At 50.0% G+C, this 6514-nt stretch overlaps 1 protein-coding gene across 2 annotated transcripts in view; it reads left to right on the forward strand.

Moving 5' to 3' along the window:
- Window positions 1-1147: 1147 nt before the first annotated feature.
- Window positions 1148-6514, forward strand: part of Sema5a (semaphorin 5A) — a 429658-nt gene continuing 424291 nt past the window's right edge. The window contains exon 1 of one of the 2 annotated variants that reach the window (XM_013349712.2): window positions 1148-1968. The gene's annotated coding sequence lies outside the window, so the exon portion shown is untranslated. The remainder of the gene's footprint in view (window positions 1969-6514) is intronic. The other variant, XM_026783702.1, reaches the window with a different exon arrangement.

Below are 6514 nucleotides of genomic sequence, written 5' to 3' on the forward strand. Positions count from 1 at the left end.
CCCCCCCCCGCACATTTGCAGCTTGCCAATTACCAGGGTGTGAATGTGGCCCCATGAGGGCGACCTTCGGTCCTGCAGCTAAGAGAGTCACTCATGAGGTCCCTTAATACAAAAACATCCCGAAGCCACTAACAAAGCCCAAGATAGGGAAAAAATAGCCTGAAGACGTTCTCACCCCCATCCTATACTGAGGGAAGGGGTCACACGTGGCTACAGGGGTAGGAACCCGAGTTTCCTGGCTCTCTTTATCCTGTGACTTTCCCATTCAACAACCATGTAAGTTGTTTAAAACCCCGTGAGTTGATCACTTCCCTAGAAGGAGAAAAGAACAACTCAAGTCAACAAAACTGCTCTGCCAAGGCGATTTACTTTGCGTTCTAATATAAACTCCGAGAGGCTCAAATATCCTTGCAGACTGGCGAATTAGCCCAGCTGGCTCTGTCCATGAAGAGACCCTCTCCTAATGCAACCTGGGCCACTTGGAGGCCTCTTGCTCTGCTTCCCTGGATGGCAGATTTGTACATTTGTCTGATCTACGCTCTCCAAGTAAGCCAAAACTAGCTGAGAGCCACGTGGGCCCAACTTGCTTGCAAGACTCCGCGGCGAGCCCCTAGTCCCCCGGCCCCCATCCTGCCCCTGGCCTTCTTAGGATGACACGGAAGAACTGAATCTTAAACTTCTACCCTCTCCCCACCCGTGATCCGCCAAAGGGCGCGCACATACCTGGAGCCTAGGCAGGCCTAGTAGAAGCGCCACGTCTCTGATTTGCGTCGAGCTGCCTCCAGCCCTTTATACAGCCCAACCCGCAAAGTAGCCACGTCGGAGCGACTGGACAGGGGGCGGGTAACCTTAGAAGGTCTTGGCAAGTCGAGAAAGAGAGTCCCTAAAATGTCACCATTTGGGTGAACTTGCTCTCGGGGGCCACAAATGGGACTCGTGGGGTGTGGTGACAGCCCCCCGGGGAGTGTTTAGGGGGTCCCATCTCGGGAAGAGGCGGGGCCAGAGGAGGGGCCTGGGCAGGTCAGGGGCGGGTGGGGCGCTCAGCTTGCACCCGGGAGGGGAGGAGAAGGGGAGGTGCGGCGGCGGGGGCGTGGCGAGGGCGGGGCTAGGCGGCCCTGGGCTCCCCGCCCCGAGCTCCGGGCCCGCGCATCCAGCGGGGCTCTACTCGCCGGGAAGGCGGCGCCGGCGCCGGCGGCTCACGCTGTGCCCACTCCCGGGTGCTGTGCTCCGGTAGCGGGTGGGCTTCTCAAACCGTGACCGGCCGCGGCCCCTGCAGAGAGGTGGCCTCTGCATCACAGTTTCTCATTGCGGGGACGCTCCAGCACGTGCGACCCTTCTTTGGGGGTGTTCTTACTAGCGGCTGCCTAGCAGAGGGCACCCAACTTTGCCACCTTGAGGGTCGCCCTCGCTCAACGCGAGCTTGCTTGCTCAGCTGCACAACTAGGGACTCCGTGCTCCTGGCGGCGGAGCTGGTCCCCAGCCCGGCGCGCTGCGAGCAGAGGATAGCTCTGGAGAAGTGGCGGGGAGCAGTAGCGGCAGCTGCCTCGATTTCCCTTGCAGCGCTCTGAAGAGGATCCTTGGAGCCCCTCCAGGCCCCGGGCGCTGGATGACTGGCAGGAGAAACGCTCCCCGCATCTGGTGAGCCTGCTCCCCACCGCGTCCCTGGGTGTCGTGGCTGAGACCCTGTGCGGGTGAACTAGACCTGGGGCAACACTGGACTGTCTGTGGGTGGTATAGGTCTCGGTTAGGGTTACTCTGCAGGCAGCTGGGTGGGGACAGCCCGGCAGCCGCTCGAGTAGGAATAGGACCACCGTCAGTGCGGAGGCGGTCGCAGTGGAGGTAGTGCACGGGCTGGAAGTTTGCGTCCTAGCCTTTGCCCAGATCCGAGCGTGCCTTGGAAAGGAGTTGGAGTGTCCGGGTGTGCGATCGGACAGTGGGCGAGCCTGAACCTCGGCCAGCACCTCTCAGGTACGCGTGGAGATCTGTGCGCGCACTCCGCGCGAAGCCAGGCTGGCGTGGTGGGAGCTGCAGCCAGCCAGGTCTGGCAATCGGAATCGCCTACCTCACAGCCCTGTGGGCTCGGGGACATTTTCTTGCTCTCGGTATAGGGGCTTTGCGGTGTTCGGAAGAATCCGGGGATAGTGGGGCTAGGACTCAACTCCGCCAGGCTGTTTTGTTGAGGTAGACTAAGGCAGAGGTGGTGAGGCCTGGGGACCCGCTAGCCACTCGCGGAGCCTCTGTGCACTGGCACCTCCGCCTCATGCGTTTCGTCTGGGGTCAGGCGAAGATCCGGGCTCGGGATGTTCGTTGGAACTGTTGGAGGTGGGGGTTAAACCCCCGCGATCACTCCTGGTACTGGGCCTAGCGTTGTTGGGTTCCAGTTCCCCTGGCTTTGGCGGGAAGCGCCTTCGTCTGTCTTTCTGTTGTTGTACCTGGATGCGGTTGCCTGGAGTTGGGCTTTAACTTTCCTGCGCCCTCAGCGTCCCAGAGATCCCCGGCAGGGGGCGCCAAGAGCGAGCTTTCTGAGAGGGCGAGAGGATGCTTCAGAGTCTGTTAGTGTTTCTGTCCTGGGCAGGAGGGTAGGGAATCCTACTAGTGGTAAAACACAGATTTTGCAGTAATTGCACCCCAAAAGGTAGTTTTCTGTTACCGTAGAGAGCTTCCGGTCTACTCAGAAGAAGGGACAGAAAAATTGGATGGAAGTCCTCTCACTGGAAAGGTCTCTTCGAAGACAAATTCCTACAAACTCCTCTGTTTGCAAATCTTTCTCCTTTGACAATTGGGTTTGACAAGAAGGCAATTGAAATGTCATAGTTATGTGCAATACGGAGAGGAGGTTCGGTTCCCGAAGAGCTTATTGGTTAAAAGGCAGGGTGTTAAATTATTGCAGCTATTTATTTATATTTATTTTAATATAGCTGTGTGTCCAGGCTTATCTGGGAAGGCTCTGTTGTAACGGCCAAGAATGTGAAGAGCAGAAGTGTTATTAACTACAGAGATCATCTTTTAAAAGGAGACACAGAAAGACAAAAGTAGACTTTAACAGCAAAGGGTTTTTAATACCCTATTAGAATAGTTGAATTAGCTGCTGATTAATCGCTGTTTTGCGAGAAGGTGAAGCCTGTCCCTGGGAATAAGCAGTTCACAGTTCCACTGAAGGCATAAGTCTTAAGCGGACACCTTCTACTGTAGTTCACTGAAGCAACTTTTCTTTCCTGCGTTTACTCCCAACGAAATGTGCGTTTCCTTCTACCCACTCAAATTTCTTCTGCACGCTTGATTTACATGGAAGAGCGGTTCTACATGGGATCATCTAAGCACAGATTTCCTTTGGCTTGAGTTTGTTTATTGTAAAAGCGTTGGGGACAGTGGCTCCCCCAGATGCTGCCTGTAGTCACAATGCCTGGTCGTAGGACTGCGAGGTCTGTGAACTGCTATCCGCTTTTCTACGTCTGTAGTCAACACGTGCTTGTCCTCACGGAAGGAGGATGGATGGTGCTCATTATTTTATGCCTTTTAAGATGTCGCTAGCGCTTTTGGGTGTCTTAATGGCAGACAGCTGCGGATCCCTGCTGAGAGCAAAGACTTTAGTCTTCTGGGCCGGAAAGCCTGAGTTTGACCAGAGAAGTATTTGAGGTGTTCAGAATTTGGTGAAAATAAACTGGTATTTGTCCCTATTCATGTCTGTCTCAACTTCCTAGCCTGCAAGAACGAAGCAGAGAAATGTAGACCGCAGAGTAATACTAGTTGACAATGATACTAAGATAAATATAAGCGTGTTCTTGCAAGCTTAACATAGGCTTGGATTCCAAGGACCACCGGAAGTCCTCCTAGCTATCAGTTTCTCTGTCCTCATTTTAGCCTCTTGCTGAGGGTTTCTTGCTCAAGATAGTTGCCAGTCTCTTAGTGACTGTATCAGTTGCTTCTCATACCAGAGAGGGCTGCCTAGTGGAGCCATTGCAAAGCTCCCGTTAACTGGCTGATGATCTTTAAGGGCTCTGGATGTCAGATCATTGACACAGAGGCTCTCCACCAATAAAATACAGGAAGGTGGAGGAGGGTTGGGCGGGACTTTGCTGCCAGTTCAACCAAGGATACAGGCTATTCCATTGAATACATGGGTGAACATGGACTCCAGAGTCTGCAGATTAGAACCTGCCCCCAAAGAGGAGGCTCGTGTTACAGATCTCGTAGTGTGCACTACAGAATAAATCCATTCATTTACATTAAGTCCTAGCTAAGTAAACCATTTTTAGTGTAGAATATGTACAACCATTTGCGAAAAACATTTCTACTTTCTATAATAAATCCGCGATAATTCTTGATTCTAAAATTATACCAAATTAGTATTATAAAATGTATCTGGAGTTGTTGCTATAGTTACTCAGACAAATTGCTTAGGGTATAATTATAATACCAAGGTGACAAGTTTTTGTGTTTAATGTTCAATAATGTTGAAAACACAAATTACAGTGTCTAACAAATTGAGTTGCAACTAAGTATCTAATGGGGAAGCTTCTCCATGTCTGCCCACCTGCACCTGCTTGAAAATTTATATTTATTTTCTGCAAAGTACACTTTTCTGGAATCCCCAGATGAGCATATGTCATTTCCTGAGTTGTTTATAGTGTCTCTGGTGCTGTTGTCGGCAACACAGAGATTTTCACAGATGCTCCTGCATCCTTTCTGGTTGAAGATGTACGTCTAGTCCAGAATTACTGTGCGTGAAAGCCTCTCCCACCCTGCAGACATGGTGGTCTGCTATAGATGGGGCATTCTATTGTTTTTAATTCCCACTGATTGGTAGCATCACAGAGATGGGTCTCCTCCAGCTCTTTGGAATGTACCTTGAAGAGGTGACTGGTATATGTGTAACTACAGAACTTATTTTTGTTTGGTATTTTTTTAAATTTATTTTTAAGTAAATGAGTGAGCATGTGTGCCTGTGTGCTTCTGTGTGTGTGTGTGTGTGTGTGTGCTTTTCACATGACATGGTGAGTGTGTGAAGGTCACATGACAGCTTGTGGGAGTTGGTTCTGTTCTTCCATCATGTATCTGAGGACCAAATTTGGGTCACCTGATTTGGTAGCAAGCGCCGTTAGCAACTGTATCGCTGTGTTTCAGGTACTGATTACTCAGGCACACAGCATCTATTTCTGACAGAAAGGAAAGAGGGAATAGAAACTCCACTTCAGAGCCATGCAGACTTTCCACCCTCAGCCTAAAATTCTGTTTCGTTCAGAGTTTCAGGAATCCTAAGTTGGTTTTAGCATGCGGATACTGACATGATTAGTTGGTGACTTGTGGAAGATCCTAGGAATAGGAAGCCTGGCCTGCATTTCACAGGGTAGTTTGAAGTCAGAAGCTTCAAAGATGGAGTTGTGTTTCATCTGGGGCATGCCATTGAAAGTGGCAGGATCAATGCAGCATGGACTCAAACAGTCAAAACACTTTGCCCAAAGTTTGCCTGTCATCATCTTTTTCCTTCTCTCTCTCTCTCTCTCTCTCTCTCTCTCTCTCTCTCTCTCTCTCTCTCTCTTTCTTTTTCTGGTCCCCAAATTTATGGTTATTTAACAAGACCAAAGCTGAGTGATCTTACTCCCCTTCCCGAGTTCCCAGATGTTTCCCCACAGGCCCACAACTGCACGTGGAAAAGTAAGTCTTTCAATTGCTACTTTTTCTTTGCATGTTTTCGGACTGGCTGTCTTATTAACAGCAAATGGGAAACCATTTCAAAAGAGAATGCCTTTGCTAAAGGGTGGCTTCTGTTGTGTTTGGTCACGAACCCACCTGTCTTTTATCTCTCGGTCCTTTCCGAATCTGCTTTCCTGGGGAATTGGCTGACCTGCAGTTCAAGCCAAGGGACAAGGAAGCACACAGCGGAACAATTCTACTTTGTGTTGCACTTTTATGTGCATTTGAGAGTAAATCCCATTACTGCAGTGGGTAATTCAATTACAGCTATATATGATAAATAACCAGTCAGTGATAGTATCAGCAGCCGACACTATTGGAGAAATAATACTGTATTTGCTGAGATGTAAGATTAACAGTGAAAGCTGTAGGCAGGTGACAGCCATAGTGGCACAAGGACATCTTGGTCACAGGCAGTGGAGTCCCTTTCTTCTGGCTCACATTCCCCAGTGTCTGGCAATGGTGCATGGTGCAGCCTTGGAAAGAAAGCCCGTCAACGGCAAGACGGGTCTGCATTGGCCAGATGGTTAGTGCTTCACCAAAACGTCTGTTCTAAATCATAGATTGTGTTTCATAAACTCCATCCAAACACAATTCCATGCATACAAAGAAAATCTCTTTCTGTAAAAGTAGTCAGAAAAACTGGAGCTGCCTTGTATCTGGAAGAGGCTTCCCAAAGCTGTCTGTACCCTGAAGGATGCCTAGGGAAGTTTACAGCGTAGCATCCTGAAACCAAATGATGGATTTTAGTAACAGCTGATTTCTTTGTTTCTTTCTTTTTCCTCCCTCCCTCCCTCCCTCCCTTCCTCCCTCCCTCCCT

The sequence above is a fragment of the Microtus ochrogaster genome, chromosome 19 (genome assembly GCF_000317375.1).
Source record: "Microtus ochrogaster isolate Prairie Vole_2 chromosome 19, MicOch1.0, whole genome shotgun sequence".
NCBI lineage: Eukaryota > Metazoa > Chordata > Mammalia > Rodentia > Cricetidae > Microtus > Microtus ochrogaster.